This window comes from Saccostrea cucullata, unplaced genomic scaffold (assembly GCF_032062105.1).
Source record: "Saccostrea cucullata isolate Sc308-1 unplaced genomic scaffold, CSIRO_AGI_Scuc_v1 ctg503, whole genome shotgun sequence".
Classification (NCBI taxonomy): domain Eukaryota; kingdom Metazoa; phylum Mollusca; class Bivalvia; order Ostreida; family Ostreidae; genus Saccostrea; species Saccostrea cuccullata.
The window spans coordinates 255,001-279,845 of NW_026935642.1; the positions used below are offsets into that span (position 1 = coordinate 255,001).

At 33.3% G+C, this 24,845-nt stretch overlaps 1 pseudogene; it reads right to left on the reverse strand.

Moving 5' to 3' along the window:
• Positions 1–4,062: 4,062 nt before the first annotated feature.
• LOC134243480 (uncharacterized) lies at positions 4,063–23,281 on the reverse strand (annotated as a pseudogene).
• Between the last annotated feature and the right edge of the window lie 1,564 nt (positions 23,282–24,845).

Genomic DNA, 24,845 nt, shown 5'->3' on the forward strand with positions numbered 1-24,845 from the left:
CTTTGATTTGTGTTGAAAAGGTTTGAACTACAATAGCGAGAAATATGCAATTATTCATCAAACAAGAAACTCCGAAATTCTAATATTTTTTAGTCTTCTTTCTTTTGCATTTTGCACCAGGAGCAAATCCAAATCTTTTGAAATGGAGTCAAATATCAGTAAATGTCTATTGATTGAGGCTTATGGAAATAACGAACAGTATTTCAGATCAAAAGTTCATAAAACGATACAAAATAGGGGCAGAGCAAACACGGACCTCCAAAGCATCGGAGGTGGGATCAGGTGCCATGGAGGAGTGAGCATCACCTGTCGACCGGTCACACCCGACTTGTGCTCCTTGTCATGATCGGAAAATAACGGAAAAATCCGTCGTCCATTCAGTGTATAAATAATGGACTAACAATTAGTATGAAAAACTTCAGTCAGCATTTGACTCAATGATAAATTGTATTTGCCGACAAGGTCATTGTATCGACCATAGAACTTCCGAAATGATGACTTTAAACGAGCCTGCTGAAATTCCTGTTTCATCAACTTGTTTGTAAATAATTTACCTCGTTGTAGATCATTTATAGTCCCCATGGCACTTCAATGTATTTTTGTCGGGATCATTGCAGAACATAGTGCTAAATGCAAAAGAAGTGATGAAATATAGTGAAAAAATGTTTGATTTTAACGGGAAATGTACTATGACCAGTGGCGGATTTAAGGGGGGGCGCACCCGGCGCGCCCCCCCCCCCCTCTAAAATTGTCAAAGTTAACGTAAATCACAGTTTCGTCTAGAAAATGCAAAATATTACATTCACATTGGTTGACCTTATTTTTACCCTACAAAATCTCTAGAATCCAGTAGCTTCCGGGGGCATAAAAGGACGGCCCCCAAAAGGGCTTTGTCCTGGACCCACTGGGGGCATAAAACCCCTTGCCTATTTTTTTGGCGCCCCCTCTAACTTCAAATCCTGGATCCGCGCCTGATGACTTCACGTATATTTTATCTACAAATAATCTCAATATCTGAAGAGCAATATCGATATCTGGACAAAAATAGAATTATTGCAAATATCAATGCAAAATGATTACATTCACATTTTGCGTTATTATTACCTTTACACAATATAGGCATTGTAGCGCCTACAACATAAAAGGACGGAACTGAAAAGGAGTTTTGCAGATAAATCTTGCATAAAATTTAATTTATTTTGTTTCATTCTACGAATAAATGTATATCCAAAAGTGCAATAGTGTAACAAGCAAAGGTAATTTAAAGACATTTACGAAGTATGCGAGATATCTAAGTATTAAACAGGTTGCCTTACATATGTATGAACTGTCCAAATTATAGTTGAAAACGTGTATTGTGACAGATTTAAGCTTCCGTCAAAACTATTTAAGAGTCTATTAAATGATAGAATTACATAATTGCAAGAAGAAAAAGAAAAACGAAAATAAAAAGACTTATCACTGGTTGTTGAAAACAAATGAATCTGCGACTTATTTTATGGCTAACCGCAAATATTCAAATCGGATGTTAATCAATTTAGGGGGGTTACTGGTATGACATACATTTTCTCGTTAAACTAAATCTTCCAATGTATACAACCCCAGAGAATTCCATTGTAAGTGAATTTATGGATCTAAGGTAACAGTGATTTTTTTACCAATCGACACAGACGTGTAGTAGACGAGAATTCATTTCATTATGCATACTATAATACTGTGTTTTAGTCCACTAATTGGCTATATCAATTCTTTTGTCCATTTCCTTATTAGTAATGATAAATTGTCCTCAATAAGACTTTCAAGGAAACGTTCTGATAGTGCTTATGTATGGAAAATCTCCTTCACTGACCATCAGTGGGGAACGATTACTCCATGTTGATTTTTTTTTTCAATTAATTAATCTTTTCTTCCTATTTTCCTACAAAAAGAAATTTTGCAACGATCATTTACTTGCATATATGCATAATTTGCATTTCGATTGTATCCATTTTATGCACCTTTAATTTCTCTGACGTAGCTTGCGTTTACTCATTGAAAGTGACTCATATTTGACAGTAATGATAAAAAGAAATGAACGTTTTTCCTGCATAATTTGTGAATTATTGCATGTGGATCTGTAGACTGTTAATGTCTGCTGACAGATCACTTTTGTACACTAGTAGATACAAGTACATGTGCAGAATTAGATTAAAAATATATTTTTCACCTTTGATAAAGTTAAGATAGGGATTTATATACAAATATGCCATTCACCCCTTTTGAAATTACACTCTTTGATAAGATGGCAACTTGCATGTTAACATAATTTTCTTGCAAGAAGACTTAATAATCTTGCATGTTGACATATTTTTAATGCATGTTGACATAATTTATCATGCATGTAGTAAGCAGAAATATGCTACCACAGCTTTTCATATGAAACTACAATACATGTAAACTGTAAGGGATAAAAATTAGAACTAAGGTATTACATCTTCCCCATGACCCTACATGCAAAATAAATCATGTCAACATGCATGAAAAATATGTCAATATGCATGAAAAATATGTCAATATGCATGAAAAATATGACAACAAGCAAGAAAATTATGTGAACATGCAAGTTCCAAAGAGAATAATTTTAAAACGAGTAAATTTCCTCACTAACGCCAGTATCTGTCCTCAATGATACAGGATGCGACATTATGTTGACATGCAACTTCTTTCTGTTAAGATGCAAGATAATTGTTTTCATGCAACATATTTATCAACTTATCAACTATCAACTATTTGTCAACTTGCAAGGTAATTTGGTTTACATGCATTTTATCTATGTTAATTTGCAATTTATTTATGTCAAATATGTGACTTATTTACATGTATGTTAACATGCAACTCAGTTACGTCAACATGCGACTTATTTATGTTATCATGCAACTTTTTTGTCAACATAAATATCTCGCATGTTGACATAATTATCTTGCATGTTAACTTAATAATTTTGCATGTTGACATAAAATATGTTGCATGTTAACATAAATAAGATGCAACATTATTATGTTAACATGTATGATAATTTTCTCAGCATGCAAGATATTAATGTCGACATGCTGCCACTTATTTATGTTTACACAAATTGCAGGTAAGGGTCAGAAATATGCCACCATACAAATGACATGTAATGTTCCTCAGTGCGATTTTGCGAAACTGAGGGGAGGGAGTACTGGGGAGTAGGAGTAATTAATTCACCTCTTATTGATAATTGAGTTTACAGAGAGAGAGAGAGAGAGAGAGAGAGAGAGAGAGAGAGAGAGAGAGAGAGAGAGAGAGAGAGAGAGAGAGAGTTTAAAGTTGGTTGTCTTTTTATATTTTTGAAAAAAATCTATATCGTGGTTTTCTTGATAATACTTTTGCAACACCATGTACTATTAAGTAGTTTTCAATGAAATAAACACATGTAGCGCCATATTATAGGCAAAATATTTGAACTTTCAGTACGTATATGTTTTTGAAAAGCACACAGCATAAAATTAATATTTTTAATATATGCACACATGTACTTAAATACTAGTAAAGAACCAATGACCATATCATTTTTTATTAATAGAGCTTTTAACACATAAAAAACAGAACATGTGCTTATAAATTTTTGCTTACACTTAACAAGATTCTTAAAATATATTTAACAAATCATTATACACTGTATTTTTTCCACCTAGTGATCAGACAAAGGACAACCCCATCTTTACTACACACTGTCTTTGTGAAGTTGCGGTTTCCTGAGGTAAACATTGTGTTAATCAAGCTGTCAAATCATAGTTAAAGTGTTGGAAAATGCGATGAAAATAAATGTTATATTGTTTGTCATACTATGGAAGAGGAAGTCACTTTGAAATGTTAGTTATTTTAAAAGCTGTCATAATTTCATTGCATTATACATTCCCCCTATTTTCAAAGAAAAATGTGGTGGTATAAATTTAAGAACTTATCCACATATATGATAAAATATGGCTGTTAAACCTTTGGAGATGTTCAATCTTTAAGAAAAGTTGTTCCATAATTTGAGAAACAAAATGAGAGGAATTTAATGAGAATCAAAATAATTTAATTCAATATATTTACATATATGTTTTATACGTAAGTCACATGAAAAAAGACTAGAGGCACATTAAAGAGGTAAAAAATTAAAATCACAATGAAATGTTCAAGCTTCAATCAAGCGCTTGAACGTAGCACGCTGTGACTCACATAATAATGAGACAAGAAAGGGGGAAGTCGAAGGAATAAACACCATCTTAAAAACAGAGGTAGAACACGCAAATAGTTCGCCATATAATGTGCACATAATTTAAGCAAGTGACATAAAATATCAGTGGAGAAAATAATTTTACAGGAAAGATCCTGTAGACCAGCACAGCCCGAGCAAACCAGGAATTCACGATCCTTTTGTGTCTTCCAAGTATACAGTCAATGTATGCTGCTTTATCGAACACTCCTTATTCTTGTTTATGTCTCATTCAAGCACTTCTTTCTTTTCATGAAGCAAAGAAGGGAAACAATAAACTTCGCAGAGGTCACAGAAACGTGATTTAATAGTAAAAATAGAATTTAGTACTATTCTTTTTTATAAAACTCGATATCAAACAGGTTGTGTCATTCATTAAATGTTCACAAAGTTTTTGCATTTTTGTTTACTATAAATTGTTCAAGGGTGGTTTCGATGGTCGACCAGCCAAGTCGGTAAAATGTTGTTGTCTGAGAACTCCCGAATGGTTTTGGATATCCAATCGATGTAGTAAGAAACTTTACTGTATATTCCCGGGAAGTTGACGTCACCACAATTTAAGCCAATCGACACAATTCCTACTTGCGTCCAATGATCACCTCGGCGACACACAAGAGGTCCACCGGAATCTCCCTAAAAAAGAAAAAAAAATCGTCAATAATATTCTTCATTCCAGTTCCTGTTGCACGGATTGCGGATGCTGCATCCAGCTAAAATACGGAACATGTTCTTTATCTTACCCAGCACGAGTCTTTTCCGCCTTGTTCCGTGGCAGCACAGAGCACAGAATCTTGTATAGAGACGGCCGCCTTGGCAAAGTGATCGGCCGGCAGACGTCTGTAGCGGTCGTCACAGTCCTGGGGCTGAATGATGGGAATTTCAGCATGAAGAGGAAGTTTGACGCCTGTACCCACTGAAACAGAGAAACCATAGAGGTTTAAAAGACCAGTTCTCATAACCGGTGGTCTCTGATAGGACTGTTGCTCCACTGGCTTGAACGTGTGTACGGTAAGAATAAAAATTGCAAGCACACTTATGGCGACCTTTTTTTTTTAAAAAAATATTTTTCGAAGATGAAGAGAAAGACTGGCAATCGACAGACACTTTAGCAATGGTCTTTAGGCAAAAATCTTTGCCTTGACAACATACTTTCTTCAAATAAGAGGTTACAAAACTACAAAATTGCATTTAATTTACTGTTTTTAAGTTTGTATATTAACGTTTTTATACACACTATATGCAAATCAAATGTGCCTTGTTCACTGGCGTCGGAAGCAAATTGAAAGTGGGGGCTAAGTGAAAAGAAAAAAATTCAAATCTACCAAAAAAAAAACTTGACAAGCAAAAAAAAAAAAAAAAAGGAAAATGGAAAATGTGTCCAATCCTATTTCGTGGGGGAGGGGGGGGGTTTGTAAGATCGAGGATCACTTTTTTCCCCATACACTTCCACTTACCCCTTTAATTTTTTCAGGTAAGCTAATATCCCCCCCTCAAAAGTGTTCTTACGTCCCTGCATCAAAAAAGCTCCAGATACGTAAAATTCTTGAACATCGTTGAAACGGATCTGAACTTAAGTATCATGGTCTTAATAATCTTAAAAATTCTTAGCTGCAGAACTGTAGAACTGTAGGACTTCGGAAAAAATGTATTTTCACACACTCGCGCCCAACCGGGCCCCCCCCCCCCCCCCCCCCACACACACACACACTTTTAACAGGCACGTTGCATTTTAGGTCAAAAAGGGCCACACATTTTTTCCGAAGACCTACAGTTCTACAGTTCTGCAGTTAAGAATTTTTAAGATTATTAAGACCATGATACTTAAGTTTAGATCCGTTTCAACGATGTTCAAGAATTTTACGTATCTGGAGCTTTTTTGATACAGGGACGTAAGAACACTTTTGAGGGGGGATATTAGCTTAGCTTACCTGGAAAAAAAAACCTGATAAGTAAAAAAAAATATTGGTCAAACTCGAAAATCCTATTTGATATGTTGTGTGGGTGTTAGGTTCTAACTCCTTTCTTTACCAAATTTTATTCATATACAGTCGGGGGTAAACAGGCTTACATGTGACAAAACAGTGAATTATCTTTTTGAAATAATTTTTGTTAAATATGCTTATCATAGTTACTGTTATTTCCAGTGCCCATGTGCAATCATTTATTACTAAATGACAGATAATGTTTTTTTTATGTTTTTTATTTCTTGTGTACATATGAATAATTTTCTGGTGTAGCAATCACTGCCGCATGATGGAGTGGGAAATTCTGATAAAGGACATTAGTTTAGCATTTTACGACAAATTAAATACTTCCAATTTTGATATCAAAAATAGAAGTCATAAAACTGTTATATCAGATTTCATTACATGGATAATTACTACATAAACATTTTCCCGCCAAATTAAGAGAACATTAAGATAAAGAGCGTGTTTTTCATAATTATTTGGCATTAACACCAGAAGAAATAAAAGCACTCTGCCATAAAATAAACAGGAATGAAATCTCTTCATGCTATGATAATTTTTTGATAAATTCGGAATTCAATCTCTTTTTATCCACTTTTTTCCCCTTTTATTAGTCCTTGAACCGAATGCGAGCTGGTTTACATAATTGTGACGTAGTGCAAATGACATTTAGTGCACCTACAGCATAGCAACAATGTGTGGCCGTAGCAACAAGCGGACATGAATTTCTTTGCGTGATCTATCTTCAAAGAACTGATACACAGTTTACAAACGTTGCTTGCTCACAATTGACAGATTGACAGTGCAAACATATAAAGAATCCATGTCGAGCACACAGATGAAATAAAACTGATTTAAAAAGTAAATGACACTTTTCTTGTGTTTACGTTTCCAATACGTGATGTACATTTCCTTTTTCCGTGTAATCTATATATTAGTACTATACTTTAATTTTGATTCACAATATTCAAATAGGAAAACGTTTCACATTGTTTGCATACATGTAACTCTTTTTGTTAGGTGACATTGTGGTTTTTCTATCAGCCAATGAGAGACGCACGATAATAAAGAGTGATTTGATTATTAGTAACACAGAATAGTTAACAGCTATATTGTACCTTTAATTGCTGGATCTGTGGATAAAGTGTAAAAATGTTTTGTTTGAAAATTAAAAATGTAAACAGAAGCAGGCGTCTTGAAGTCTGCAACTTCCTTCCTCAAAAACATCCGTAATGTACTAACCAACAGTCTAAATCTTTTTGATATTCATGTACTAATATATTGGAAAAGTAACTTTTAATTTTTTTGGAAAAATATTGTCAGAAAGAGGGTGTTGCAGAAACTCGCGATTATTCCCTATATATCGAGAAGGACATTTAAATACCCTCGTTATGTCTAAATATAGATACAGCTACGTAGAGGACAATGTTTACGGCGGGTATTTCCTGCTTGATACAGCAAAACACTGTCGCCATTTTGCACGAAAAAGGTTGGAACAACAAAAAGCACAATGGCTAAAGCAGCATCTTGAAAGATATTCTGTATACATCGTGCGAAAATATTTTTTATGAAATAAAACTGCGTCCCATAATCACACTGTTGGTGCTATATCCAAGACATTTTATTTGTTTCAAATCAAATCTTGGCATTAACAAGAGACCAAAATTGCAATAACTACAGTATGTAAAAAGATCAATTATTTAAACAATACAGTAACTTTATTTTCCAAGACAAAACTAAATAAAGCATTAGTTTTAAGTCACAGCATATCAAAGAAAATAATTTAATCGTGCATTTCTAATATATAGATTAGTTATTTAAAATTAACTTCTTGACATCCCCCTCCCTCTCTCTTTCAAAATATATATAATTTCATTGCTCTACCATTACATATGCAAAAAAATATGCAAAAATGATCCATACCAGGATTCGAACCCATTCTCTGGTAAAAGTACTAGTTGGAAGCCCACCAGCATATCCACTAGACCATTTCGGACACGATGACTTTGCAGTGTTTTTAACGTACACATTTTGCATTTCGTTTGAAGAATAATTTTTACTCAATTTTTGAGTTTTTCAAAAAAGTGCCTCTTTGAAACAAAAATCGTAAATGGCAGTTTTGAAGAAAATTCCTACCTCTTTGTGTATGTATCAAAATTATTTTGTTTCAAGGAGGCACTTTTTCAGAACAATGGGGATTCCCTATTTAAAAAAGGGAAAATCTGATATATTTTGGCGTAAGACTAATTTTCACATCATTTAATAGCAAATTGGAAGTCAATATACACCTTCCAATTATTGTTTCTCGTTGTGCTTTATATATTGTTACATTTGAAAAAAATTAATATGAGTTTCTGCAACATAAAAATTCTTCTTTTAATCTGCTACACATTTAGGGAAAATAACAAAAGAACTGCAACACCCTCTTTAAATAAAAAAAAAATCAAAATAAAATTATTATGAAAACTTTCACATTTTAATTTTTAAGAAATAAAGGTTTCCAGTATGTAAAGAATTGCAGAAAGTAAGCACAAGCATCAAATGAATGAAGATCCCATAAACTGACACTGACAGCAGGGCTCACATTAACTTCATTTTCTGATCGGACAATCCAATTTCCAGACAATCTTGCCCGATAGGACAAGTTACTGTTCTACCGTCATAGGATAGTGAATAAGAAAATTATTTTCTATCCATGATAAAGCACTGATTTATTTTTTAAAAATTCAAACATCAAATACTAGTAATTTGAAACATCAAATGGGCAAAAGAATATAATGTTGAGCCCTGGTCAGTCTAATGCTCCTCTTAGCAGGTCGTATGTGTGAAAAATTTTGTTTTAAAAAAGCAGTATGAATCTTGCGTTTTGTTTCTGTGACCTACTCCGTTTTGATAAAAAGTCCAGTGCCGATAATCCTCCTTAAACACAAAATAATTTTACCGATTCAGAATACCATTTGACAAAAAGAAAATGTAGGAGTATGAAACATGCGTAGTTCTTTCTTCAGTATTAATGCGAATTTTTTTTTTTTTTTATATAATATGAAAGTACAAATGTTTTATATAAAGTTACGACTTAACATGCATAAACTAATGTCTTATGTCAGAGGTGAAATAATGGTGTTCTAAAATAATTTTAAAAAATACCATGGCGTACCAGTTCCTTCTCAAAAATGTCTTTTTCAATAATTTTTTTTTAAAATGGCATATTCCTTCAATTATATTAGAAATAAAAACTTTATGCTCACCTAGCTTGTTTTGTCCCCATCCTGCGGCTACACAAGGAGTTCCGGGAGGAAAAGAGTTGTCCGCATCCAAACATATAACGTTGACGTAATCAGACAGTACCGCGGGTCTCTCTAACTTGAGCAGAGCAATGTCTTGAAGAATCGGGTAATCCGCTTCAAATCAAATCAATAACCATAAAGTCCTCAGTTTTACGGGAAAAAAAACTTTTTAAATGGATACAAACCTTCATTCTACGTGATAAACACGTTATTTGGAAAAGCTATATGAAGAATTCTACTATTTTAAATCTGAAATACCTTGTATGAAGAACTGGCGATGTTTGTGTATGCTGACTACATTCAAAATCTGCTCTGTACCATCTGTCCCCATCTGGTTGTGTTCTCCAACCACAGCCTTCCAGTTCCTCGCCAAGGACAACCCTTCACCCACCTCCTCACTGTACAGAGAGCAAAAATTAAAAAATAAACACATTTAAACTGATCTTTCCAAAAAACTGCTCAAAATATTAAAATTCTTATTTCTTGCTTATGATAGGTACAGATACGATCTTGTCAATATCTGCTAGAAGTACCTGAAGCAATGCGCAGCTGACAGCACCCACTGTGGGTGTATGAGAGTAGCCCCACAGAGATGCGGGAGGCGGGACAGGTTGGTAAATGCGTGATACGGCATGAAGTGGAGGGACACCAGCCAAGGCCATTCCCCCGGGGACGCGTGGTAACCTCCAATTACCCGTTTTTCTCTTCGAACACTCTGATACCGATTTCTTCCACAACTTTCAAACGGAGCTTCGTACTCATAAAATCCTAAAAAAGTATTATAAATTGAACAAAAAGGTCTATCGACCTACATGTAAACAGTCACCCGTGTAGCATGCTTTTCAGGCTATAAAAAATAAGTCCCACTAAGGGACTGTAACTCTTAAGCAAACTTGTTTTACACATACCGCAGCCATTGACTTGAACTTCAACGTCTGTGATGTCACGGATATCTGCGTTCAGAGCCGTAATACGTAAGCATGAAGCACGGAGGGGCTTTTGAGACAGGTCAATGAAAATGGCATCATTACTGACAGACGTAAACTCCTGGAAAAACACAGTCAAAAAAGAAATTAAAGAACATTAATATCAATTATTTCTTAAAACACTTCTTAGTTAAAATATATTGGATACTGCAGCATACACGAGACAATATCACACCGGAACTAATGTTCTTTTTTTTTTTACCTCAAATGATCATAACCATTTGTAGCAGTAAGAAAAGATACGCTTATATAGCAGTTATATGCGATCGCTAAGAGATATCTAAATCTTTATGTAAGCTATGTACTTTGATTTACCTTTTATGATCATAACCATTTGGAGGAGTAAGAAAAGATACGCTGGTATAGCAATTATATGCCATCGTTAAGAGATATCTAAATCTTTATGTGATGATAATCTGCACAGGATCTGCTGTAAGACACGGCGAACTTGCTGTCGCTCGGAAAATTGGGTTGAATGGTCAGCGCTGTTATTATTTTTTCCGAGGGAAACGTGACCTCCATATTGTCTTTGACGGCGTCTACGTTCCAATCCACGGGATGTGTCCCGATGCAAGTACTAGCCTCTACAAGACCAAAAATAGATTGTAGTGCTGTGATCTTGATTATATTTATTTGAGTGAATAGGTGTTGATGACTTTTACCATAAGATATGTAAAGCTTAAAAAAAGGTATCCATATGCTAAAACAAACGTACGACAGCCGATGACCTCCATCCTGAGCGCGGAAGCATTTCGGTGGCGTTCGGTTGGGATTACTCGCATACATCTAGCGACAAAAATATTAGGAAATTCTATCACAGCCACTGAGTAGGGGTCCAGATTCCCGGCAAAATTCTAGAAGGAATAACACAAGAAATCGTTATAGCAATGTAAAACACTGCTGAATTTCGCGATCTCTAAAAATGTGGTTTTAATTTGAATATGATGAACTTTAAAATTGATTTGTGAGGTGAAAACATAATCTTTATTTTGATTGAATATTCCATCTTGAAGATTGATGTTCCCGGTTCTGCAGTGATGGCGGGAATAATCATGTGAATGTAATCTTTCCTTGTTTTGCTAAATTGACAACGACGGATTTTTAGAAATGAATGTACAATATCTCAAGGTCGTGCGAATTAAATCGCTTTTAATTTTTATGCTTAATTATTCATATTCAAAATTGGAAACTAGTTAAACCAGAAAGACAAAGAAAATAGACTAAAATATCCATCACTGCAGAATCGATTATGTTTACTTAAGGTGACGACCTTACTTGATTAATACCAATGTCAAACACTGGATAAAAGGTTATACAATCTACACTGTACGTCACGTGGAATGACGTCACCCACTGGTCAGTCTCGGGGTCACCTTGAATGAACATTCCTGTTACCATAACTGGTTGTGCCATATTTATCTGAAAGTTATGTATACATTTTTGAGCTCACTGAGAAGAATCTGTACAAAAATAAAACTATAGGGCCTCTGTGAGTGCTACTCTACCTTTCACGGTAAGATTACGGACAGCGCAGTTTCTTATATGGCGTGAAAGACATTAGACGACAGGTTTTTCCTTCACAAAATACGAATTCCTAATTTATCATACAATTTATACAAAGAATTAAATATGCTGCACCAAAAATCTACCAATACAAAACTACATGTAAAATAATGAACTAGGAATACAGTACCGGTAGCCGATCAAAGATTTAATTGAGAAGAACAAGTACGTATGTTTGTAGGCTAAGTAACGCGCTGAAAATACTCGATGGCTTTCAGACAATGAAGTGCATTTAAAAAATTTTTACCTATAAATGAGTTTTAGGTTGTATCGTGAAAATTTATGCAGAAAAATTGCTCTGTATTAAAATCTAATGAGTTGTAATTTGCTTCGTGAAAATTTATGCAGAAAACGTACCGTATGATTTTTATAGTGTGTTGCTTAAATTTATAAATTTTATTATTAATTTACTTTTTTTGTTTTTGTATCATGTTATCCTGCTTGGCCGTTCAGTACGAACGGTGTTTGTCCCCAACTCGTGTTTCGTTTAAAACTTAAATTTTTAAAATAATTATTTAAATAAACAAATCGTCCTGAAATTAATCAACAACATCTAATATCCAATTTGGCGTCGGAGTACAGCTATTGGTTAACTATAATGGTTCCTTGTTATTCTTCAACAGGACATAAAACGTGAATATTTCATTATATTGCTTCTCAAGTCTTAATTGGGTTAATAGACTGATTATTTCATAATAGTAATAAAAATTAATGAATTCACATTTATGAAAACACTCTTTGTTTAGAAGTAGGTTAAAATTACCATCGAACACAAAAAGACCAATTTCTTTAAATTAATCAGAATACTAATAGTTAAGATTTGGGCCTATAGATTGATGACAAAAGGCCGAGCAGACCGTAAGCTCCTTAACTAAGCTTTAAGACACTATAAATATAATTGTAAGGGGAAAATGTCTCTTTCAAAGGCACTATTTTCAATGATGAATTCTATTAAATACAAAAATTATTCTTAATTAAAGCTTTATTAAAAAGATATGAATTGCACAACATGAATTGAGAGGATCGTACCATACAGTACAATTCCTTGGTTTTTGCAAGGCTTTTGATTAAGCTAAAACCCTTTGAGTCTGACTAAGCCAAAAACTATACAAAAAAAATAATAAAATAAAATGTCTAATTAATAATGTCACATAGATTCTTTTTTTTTAAATTTAATTTAATGATCTGGCCATTTGATGGGAATGATTGATCCCATGCATAAGATTAAAACAACTCACAAAACTGCTCTTAAAATAACTGAAACATTGGAGCTCCCATGGGCTTCACCTCTTGCTCTCTATTCCCCCCCCCCCCTTTAATCTAATAACCTGGATCTACCACTGACAAAGCAGCGTGCATGTAATTTATGAGGGATAAAAATGGTTCTCAACCCATTAAGTGGTTTAACTGAGGTCTTTGATTGGAGTTGTAGAGCCCTGGGTATATTAACAGGATGAGGACCCTAACTATATACTGTCTCGTGAGTCTGTAAATATAACGCCTCTGTATATTTGTTTTTATAAATCATTTGTGACGTGTTGTCGTTTTACTCTGAATGAATCTTCGTGACATAAAGCTGCAGAGTTGACTTACTGCATGTCCAATTTATCAAAACATCAGATATAACACTGTGTGGGTGTATTTCACGGCCGTTTTGATCCTTACGTTCCGACGTGTTTCCAAAACTAATAATTTACTAGTTATAGGACTACGCATTTTGTGGACTACTTGTTTCATCTTTTTGTATACTGACTGGGGGAAACATCAACTGTCTCGTAAACTTTGAATCTCAGTTATATACGTTTATGTCTTTCTCTGATGTCATTGCTATATAACGTAATTTTGGGCAACATGATAGAACCCTGTGGAAATAGAGTACAGTAAAACTTCATTATCTCGAAAACAAAATCCAGATCTGCGGAATAAAATGCTCGAAAAATAAGTGACACTGAATTCAAAATCACTTCGACATATCCGTCGTGTTCCGGATATCAGTTTTCGAGATATCAAAATTCAACGGTACCTTATTTCATATATACACCGGGCTAAGAAAACATCTGAATTATTCGCCATTTCGTCGTATAAAATCAAAACATTTTAAACTTTAATGAAATGCTAATAAGTATAAGCTCGATAGCAAAGGCAACAAATACTTGTAGCAATCGTACAAAACTTTGTAATGTCACATGTAGAATTTTTTTTCCATTAACACGTGACAAAAGCAAACCAATCAAATATAAGAATCACAACTTCAGTTGTCGTGGTAAAACTTACTTGAACATAAGTGTGGTCTCCTATCTGCGCGGCGGCCCAAGTCTCCGGACCATACAGCCGTGCATCAGAAGCATTGCCCTCTGTTGAAGTCAGCGTGAAATTGACCATTGTAGCATTAAGGTCATAGGTCATTCCAAGAGGCTGGCGGCACATTGTATGATCTGTAAGAATTGGTTGTTGTCCTGCCTGTAAAAATATATTTTAAAAAAGTTAAGTAACTTTTTTTTTGCATTTTTTGTTCATGTCTAATGAAACTACATCCATTCTATTGCCGTCGAAAAACCTTTTAAAAAGTATTTAAAGAAGCATTTTAAAAAGAATCAAAAGTCATCACATATATGATATAGATTATATTTTGATAATTGAAAAAAATAATCAAAGTATACCAAAATGCATCTTCTCTTGCATTTTTGACAAAGTAGTTTTCCGTCTGCCAAATGCCAGAGAAGTTGCACCAGACCCTACCAAAATGACTCCGAAATTCTTTGAGCTTAATTTCTAAATAGACAATAGACTTGTGCATTTTGATAAAGGTTATACATGTAATTTTAATTCCTTTGACACTCGTCAGTCGAGTAGATCTTTGTATTTTATGTCTTAATGATAAGAAATGTGTTTGATTAATCTCTGCTACTAAGTATTTTGAGAGAATTCCTGAGAAATTTAAACAAGTCATAAGTCAGTCGTCTGAAAGCCGTAGAATGAATAATGTTACACAGCTGACATAAATTGACATAAGTGTCGAATATGTCAGTATTTAGAAAACTCTTCCTACAATGCTAATGAACTTTTTCTAATGATTTTGACACAACCGAGGTTAATAGCTTTACATGTTATCTAATTAATATTCATGAGGTAATTTGTACGAAATGTTTAAGATATGTTTTGGAAGACCATTTTGATGATAGAAAGTATTTAAGAAATAAAAGTGATCATAGAATTTCTTATGTACATAAATAACAACTAAATGCTACAGATTTATTATGTATTGGAACTGTTTATGGTAATAAGTGGAAATATATCACCTGTTGTGTCTAATTTTTTTACCAGTTTGACGTCAGTTTGTTATAGATATAACCCCCAGAGTTTAAACATTAACATAATTTTACGAGAATCCAAAGAATGTACAAGTCCCTTCTAAATATTTCAGATTATCCAGTGACACTGATGGGACTAATCAGTTCTTCCAAAGTTATACAAAAATAGACAAAATTCTGCATTTAGTGCATCCGCTTTCGGAATGAATGTCCTTCAAAATGAAAATGAATTAAGCCAATGTCTATCAACAATAAATCTAGCCAATGTCCTTTTCGTATTTATGAAAAAATAATAGACGAATCGTGAATTTGGATTATTTTGTTTCTTAAATTACCATTGATTGTACTCTAAGGTACTTTACAAGGTCAACAGATTCTGGTCACGGCGAATGCCTATATAGCTATGTATACTCTCGATCAAAACCAGAATTCGTTGTACGAAGAACTGCCAATACCGTTGCAGCATTGCTCGAAACAAAGTCAAGAAAATTCAAATTGGCATTCACTAACGAAATTAACATTCGTATAACGCATTTAAAGTTTTTTTAAGGACCAACGGTAAAAGGCTAATTAACCGAGGAAGAGTTACTATAGTATTCGAATGGCCATTGTTTGTTGTTAACAAAAATTACTTACGAGTCTTTGCTTCCTGTTTGATAATACTTATATTTGAAAACAACGATATCAAAGAAATAACATTGTAGTACTAGACTTCTATACTAGTATACTGTTAAAGTGTAACAGTCTTAGCAGGATTTGCAAAAGAAAGGATGGTACACATAGATCAGTCTAAATTTCTCCCACCCCCTCCACCCCAAGTTATTTCTCTATGATTTTATTTACAGTTTTGGTGCAGAAATTGATTGTTCATGATTTACAATCAAGGACTGAGGTTGAACGTTGGACTATAAGCAATTCATTTTCCTTAAAGTTTTTACACGATTTCCATTCTGAAGTTAAATTGGAAACTTTTTTGAGGGTAAGCTTTTTAAAAAGTTTTTTTTTTAATATATGAAATTCAACATAAATTTGCAAATGTAATTTTATTTTGAGAAATTGTTTTTTTATAATATTTTTTATTATTAAATGACAGGATGGAAGAGTACATTCTCCATCAAAGCATTATGTATTTTTATGTCCATGAATCGGCAAAACCTTTGTTAAATAATGCTCTTGAACTTTTCCACAAAAAAAAAAAAAAAAAAAAAACCATTAAAAAAAACCGCAAAAGCAACACAAAACATCTTGAGACACATGTATTTTTAAATATATCATTCATTTTAGATTAAAAGAAAAAAAATCATGATTACCAATTTATACATTTTTTATAATATAAATTTTGCTTTTTTTTTTTAACTTTTCAAACTCGTACTAAAACCTTCTACAATACCATGCGATATAGAAAGCGAATTTAAACATTATTTTTTCCTGGTAAAGAATGTTCTGAAAAAGGAAAAAAAAATAATGGAAAAGGAGGAAAAGATTGCAAAGTCATTCTTGTACAGTAACATTCTCTTCTGAAGAAATTTGTACTTGCCAAAACACTGCTCCAAATAATTACACTGTATATCATACGTCAGAAGTAAAATAGACTCTTAAAATTTTCAAGTGCCAAAGGAAAACTCGTATAAGATACAGTCGGTACAACTTGTTCTAATTCAAAAATTTAAAACCAAATTCCTCGAAGCCGTAAAAACCATGTACATGCATAGTTGAACAAAGACTACCTGTCACTTATTATTCTCATTTATTTGTAAGTCTGAAGTAATAAATGTTTATAATGCTATAAATATTAATGAACTTGTCGTGTATTTTCAGCAAGAATAATCAAAGAAACCTCGGGTCAAAACGAAAAAAAAAGGAAAGAAAACTGAAGATGTATAGATCATGAAGAGTCACTTCTTATAATCAAGATACTGAGATCTTTGCTACACTGGACTTAAATCATTGAATGAATATTTATTTTTAAACGTATGTTTAAACTTTATCATATAGCTCATCTGGCCTCAGGATATCATAACAGGCCAAGTAAAATGTCGCTTTCTTTAACAATCTTTGAAACGGAAGATCATTTTGTTTTATTATGTTCCTCAAAATGAAGAAATATAATTGAATTTTTAAATATTAATTTTCATTAAAAAATACACAAATATCATCTTTGTAATCAGGATCTTGTACGTTTATTTAGTAAAAACAATTGTTTAATTATTCTTATGAAGCTAGAGTGGACTAAAGAAGCCACATTGAATTAATTTGATTTCTCATCAAACGGAGTAAAAACAAAAGGTATTGACTAACAAAATGTAAATATCTGTGCTCCTTCCCCTGGAAGTACGTATTTTGGTCGTCATAACCATGCTCTTTTGCGCATCTGGTCTTATCTCGCGATCACAAATATTATATAAGTGATTCTTAATTTAACCGCAAATAATCATTTTTAATAAATCAATTTAAAAAGAAAAACGTACCCATATGACGCGCAGTTTTTGGCATTTACTGCCCAAAAGTGATATCACCTTTTTAAAAAGGTGACATCACCTATTCAGTTAGTGATATCATCTATTCGAATTAGTGATATTACCCGTTCAGATTCTGAATAGGTGATATAACTTTTTGCCATAAATACCAAAACGGCGCCTCATATACCCAGGGCCCACAGACCCCACACATTAACGGAAGGTCACCAATCTCGTCTCTGATAAACATTTTTTATATTGGGATGCATTACTGACTATAGCTATAAAGACCATATAAAAGCTTAATTGTATGACAAACGAGACGACTTCAGCTTTTCAATTCAAAGAACTATATGCGGTATATTGCATATATTTGCCCCCACAAAAGTCAAATTTTGAAAACTTCCTGAAATGTGATGAACTCAATAAATTGTATGAGAAATATAAATTAACAGAAAATATAATAGTTTCTAAGCAGTGTATTCACAATTTTTTGTCTTTATGACGTCACAAACTAGTCCGATTTTATATCTTTTTTCAGAAAGAGGACAAATTGGACAAAATTTCAACAATTTTAGCTTTAAAATTTTGGCGCAAGTTTGTTGCAGGATCAATATTGACATATTTCATTGATATTATCATTCTACACATTATATCAAAATAGATCCTGAACACACACCAAAATATCGACGAAATATGTACATTTTTCTGTAAAATTCATAGAAAACTGAAATTACGTCATGTTTGTGACGTCATTACGTACATATGACGTCATTACTTATGAAAATATTCAGTTCGTTGAAGTCAGCATATACTCCCCTGTTTAAGAACTTAATTAAATATATCTCCATCAAAGTTTGATTTGGGGGGCAAATATTGGTTATTACCGAATAAAGTTCTTTCCTTATTTATGAAGTAATATTCCCCTATCACCTGTTTATGGTATTCATATCCTTCAAAATCATTTTCTACTCAAAGGGCATGCGCTGAGTACGATCATACACCGAGAAAGGCTACTGCCAGATAAGTTAACGTTACAGGGATATCAACAGCCTTGTTTAAAGTTAGTACTTCGCAAAGTCTAAGAAGCCGTTATAATTTTCTTGTTAGCAAATATCACCTATTATTGCGTCGTATTTTCACTCACATGTTTCACACAAATTGTCAGACATTTGTTTTCATTCTAAATTTGACTGATTAATACTAGTGTTTCGTCAACTTGAGCAGTACGTAGGACTCAGGGCTGTGTGGCTCGTCAACAGGGTAGGCTTACTCCTCCTATAGCCACCTGATTCCACCTCTAGATTTTCTGGGAGACCGTCTTTATGCACATATTTGTATTAATATTTATCATTATCAATATTTGATATCGATCACTGTTATCTTCACTCTGGTTTTTTATTTTAAAAAAAAAGTAGGACCCTAATAGCTATTTCATAGTTTTGTTTTAAATTTTTTCAAAATCTTTTTTATTATTTCAAAGCTATAAAAAAACTTTCTATAACACAAGATATATATCGCAAATTTCTGCTTGACTTTTATAGAAGGGGTATATTCATAACAGGCACATTTCACTTGTTAGCAGTCATCTAGTACTTCTTTAGTTACGGCGTGCAAAATAGAATAAAACCTAACTTTATCTTTGATACAGTTTTAGTGAATCAGAAATTGTATTTTGATTTCGGGTACATTGATTTTAAATCTTATTATGTGTAGTTTATAATGTAATTTGCCATTTTATGCATTACTTTAAGGAACAACAATAGAACTATGAGCATTGCTGCTTGTGAAGTCTATGCATGGAGCTATAATATTAAGTAGACTGGGGAGTTGCAGCCGGATTTTTTTTTTTTTACAATTGCTTACGCTTGCAATTTAAGTCATTATGTAAATGACACTAACCGACTCGAAGCATGCGGAATGAAAAATGAGGAAAACTGCCAGTATTGCTTGTAAATTCCCAGGAGCAGTTTGTAAGAAAATTGCTTCAAAGTTCTGTTCCACCTCTTTTGCAGTACTCTCATATAAATTAATTTTGAAAATGCCTATAGTTCTAGTATTTATTATTCAACTTTCCTTTCGAACTCAGTGAAAGAAAAAAACAGAGCAAATTGACTCGTAGCCTCTCAATATATACGGGAAAATTCCTGTTGGTGCAAGTCGTAAGCCCTTAAGAAGCAATTACAGTTAGGGGGCATAACCTAACAGAAATTCCTGACAAGAAAAACAAAAACAGAAAGGTCGTTATACGTATTTGAGGCAGACATTCTTACGTATAGTATACAGGCCAAATTATGATGCACAACTGTAAATTAGTTTTGTGCTCTTTAGTAAATTATATATGTGCCCCCGGTTCATTTGGGCCTGCGAAATGTTCTCGACTTTTTCATTATTTACATAAAGATTTCGCCAAGCTTCCTTTTAATTTCAGCACTTCTAAATGCACTTTTTAAAATGCTTAATACACGCAACTTTGACAAGATTTTTTGAGGCTAAAGTTTATCAAATGATTTATATAATATTATTTTTATTTAATGATGTTTTCCCATCAAATATTCCTACAAATCGAAATTTTTGAATTTTCATTTGTACCATGATCCATGGTTCTGGTTTTGAAAAAAATGAAGTTTTCAAGTCGAGAGCAAAAGAATGTAAATCATGTATTTTAATAGTTAAGTATTGTAGCAAGCAAAATGTCATAGATAATTACTATTTCATTGGCTTATACTAAATAATTTTTAAACATATTCTGTTAGCTTATGTCCAAACTTAATTGTGAAATCAGCCGTACCTAAAAATGATTTTTATTCTTAAAAATTGACACTATATATTCTAGATTCCCTATTTGCAGAAACTGTATTTCGGAAGCTATACATGTATATATGGTTAGTTCAGCTTTTGAAAAATGAATTACTGCTTACGTTGCTCTGGCAATAGCGAGAGGAAAATTTGGTATATATTGAAATAGAGTTTTCGGAATTTTAGTACATTTGTTTTCTTATCCCGTCCTTGTTGATTTGTATCCTCGACACGGTCTTCTGTCAAAAAACACTACCTCTGTTTAAATTTTATCAAATAAATCCTTCAAATGTCCCACAACAATTATATCCATCTATTTATAATGTTAATATGCACTAATTATATTTAATGATGAATTGTCATCTAAGAAAAGGTAATGCATGTATTTTTCGACTACTTCCTTAATTTGTTTTTTTAATAGGAATAAAGAATATTTGTTGCAAAATATTAAAAGTATGTTTAACTTTCCTTTCTTTATTTTTACTACTCCAGTATAAGCTTAATTTCATTTGATGCTCTCTTACTTTCATGTAAAAAATGCATTAAAGTAAGAAAAGGGAATGAAAAAAAAAAACCCGCAAAATGTGATTTTTAATATTTTTTTTTCTCCGTAAAGGTTAAGATTTTTGACTAAAAGACGTACTGCATACTTCAACTAATTGTATAGACATTGCAATCAAACAATACGCTGCATACATATGATATTAAAATGTGACTTTTTACTTTTCATTTCTGTTTTCTTCTATACAAATTTATGCGCATGAAAGTCTTTGAATGACTTTGTAATGTTTGTTCGTTTTTGTCTCATTAGATTTATTCCTAAACGTGTTTCTGACAAAGACCTGTGTCATTATTTTAAAGACAAGATCTTTTTGTTTGAAATTCGTGATCTGTTTATATTATACATTCAAATCCTATCACAAAAAAAGAAAGTAAAAAACAACAAAACGGAAGATCTTAAAATTTCCATGTCATTTTCAATAAATGTCAAGTTCATAGTGAAGTAAAATGTCACTTTGGTAAAACTGTTGAATTTCTCAAGATTAATAAGTAGAATAAATGAATTCAAGAGGTGTTCAAGCGCTAGAAAATCAGCTGATGTACATTGAACAACAGGTTGCTGACAATTTGGAAAAAAAGCAGGACATCCTGCATGATAAAAATCAAGACAGTATAACAGCGGGTGTGACAGGTCATGTGACAAAGGATGATTACTCTGCTTAGGCAGCTGATCCCACCCCTGGAATTCCCCAGGGTTCCGTGTTTTTGCCCTCTTCTCAGATCTGTATTATTTATAGATTTTTTTAATAGATCGATCACTATTCCTTTTATTTACCGTTTTCATTTCATAACAGGCACGTAGCATCGTTTTTGAAAGTCACTGAAATTTTTTTTTTATTAACCAGAAATATTGACAAGCAAAAAAAAAAAAAAAAAAAGGAAACCTTTCGAAAATCCTATTTCATTTAATCCAATTTTTTCATTAAAATTGCTATCATCAAAATACATTTAATAGTAAATATCTACAAGTCCCTGCATAATCAGAATTGTCATCAAAATAATAGATAAATGATGTTTCTGCAAGTTGGACATAGATATAAAGAATTCCAGTTTTTTTGTTTGTCTACATGTAAAGGATGGGTCCCAAATGGTGGTCAGGCATTGACATCGGGTCCGACTTAATTTGTCTGTGGTGGTCAAGTGCGTTCCAGTGTAAAACTGTTGGTTCCCGTTAATGACAATGATAATGTATTCCCGTGAGAGGACAAGTAATAAACTGGTACTAGAGAGCGCCGACATTGTTTTTATATTTCTTACTAAAAGTATATTAATGACGGGCATCATCTATCATAGGATAATTTTTTTCGGGTCAGGGGAAGTGTCCCTTATAAGAAATCATATACAAGTTGAAAAATATACCAAGAAAGAATGAAAGAAAACCCTAACTCAGAAATGATAAAGTCACTAGTCCGATAATATGCAATGGTAAATAACCATTTCCAAAAAATATGTATTTCTTAAAAAAAAAAATACTCACATTATTTGAAGGAAAACAGGTTGCCAAGTCTAAGAACAACATAAAAATCCAAAGAAAGGGTGAAAAAATATCCGAATAAATCATTAGAAGTCTAGTGGCCATGTCGGCCAATCAAAAGCTACTGATCAAAGCGCAGTGAAATTTCTTCTTTTATTCACTTCGCTGTTATCCATTGACAGTTCTATCAGATCAAGTCTTTCAAAGTTATTTGTAACAAAGAGCTTCAGAAAGTCTTGTGGGGTCCGTTAGAACTAGACTACTGTGTCAATAAAAAGACCAGATTCCCCGATTGCTGTATTTAGAACAGTCCACAACAGAAAGCGCCTCCTAGGAGACAATCGGTGTTTCGACACATTTTTTCTTCACGGATAACGACCAATTAATTAACTTTTATAAAAGAAAACACACATGCGGAAGACGGGACAAAACTCCCAAGAAACATGTCGTTGGTAACCAAAGCAACATAAAGGAAAAGCGTAGACAAACATATAATCAACTTCCCCCTATTGAAAGTGCGACGAAAGTCCTATTATAATTTGTAGCACGCGCATAGTGTTAATGAATACGCTGATCCAATGAAAGTTTGAATAATTCTGCAGCCGACGACCGACAACGGTGATGGGAAAAAATGACCCCAGGCAACGGCGAACAACTGTAATGTACAGTGAGCCGTGACAGCAAAGGGGAGCTTTATATGTCTTAAATGTAAATTACAGAAAACATGTCAAAGTACTTTGTTTGTGGAGATTAAAAGATCACTTTTAAATTTTAATAGATTTCTTTATTGCTTACAAATGACTTGTCTTTCTTTATTGAATACGCTAATGAAAAACGGAGTTTATTGCGTGCAGATCCAGTGAAAACGCTGGTGACGTCAGTGAGGTCTCGTGCTGCGACAAAAATAAAGTGGATTGTCCAGTTTTTTTTTTAGGGTATTTATTGCAATTTTAAAATCTTTAAACATCAAAACAAATTAATCAAAACCAGTTGGCTTTTGTTTGTTGGCAAAGTAATAAATAAAAGTGTTGACAATACATGTCCAGCCCATATTCTACGAACTGAACGCACCCCAACGCCCTTGTACATCAGAGGGAGACTTTAAAAAGTAACAGTTAATAATTTAAATAAATTAGCGCTTTTCATGACAAAAATAATGCTGATCGTGTGAAACGCCTACTTTAGAGTCAACAAAAACCCTCGCCCGGATCTATGCTGCTATCATCATGGTCTCCAGTGCACGACCTCTTTAAAACCTGCATCAATTTGATATTGGAATTTCCGATGACCGAGTTATACAGCAAATATCAGTGGTTAAAATAGAAATATCTGTGTAATGTTAAGCTAAAAGTCCCTATCAAAAACATTTCATATTACTCAATTTTTTGAATTAATGAAAAAAGGCGAAGATAATGAAGAGGGATCGATCTCATAAAAATAACACAACTCTGCGATTAGAACACAACCAGGGACCTGGAAAAACCAAGAGGTGGGATTAGATGCCTAGGAGGAGTAAGCATTCCTTGTTGAGTCGACAGGAATACGCTCCAGTAATTGGTGTCATTTGCTAATAAGGTCATTTTACGATTATTGAAGTAGCTAAATGCTGACTCTTAACGAGGTTGTTGGAATCCATGTAAGATCAACCTATGTGTGAGTAGCCTGTCTCGTTTTAAAAGTTAGTCGTATTCGAATCACGTTTTTGAGTCGCGAATAAGTTTGAAGACTGTAACATAATTTTCAGGTGTTAACGGAATATTACAACATAAAAAAAGGAATATTGATGATGGAAAGGCTAAAGTCATCTTAATTGATTGTTATACAATAAATTGAATTTTACTTAGCCTCTGTGTTCAGTAAAACATCTTTATATGAAACAGATGGGTTGGTTCCGTGGTATTGTTTTTTTTTTAATTTCAAGTTCATTGGGGTAAACCGAGTCGCTATATGAATGGAAATAACTAGTGCATTGTTAATTTATGGAACGTATTCGTCTGATATATGTATCTGAAAGTCAAGTTTGATGCCACAACAAGTGTTTTCTTCTCATGTAGAAGTTTTTGAATAAATTCTGTTTCTGAGGAATATTTAAGAACAGGCTGGCCAGAGAGGAGCGTTATGGGTTCCCATCGGAATTCCAGTAGTTAGTTGGAAGATTAGTCTCCGAAGACTACATA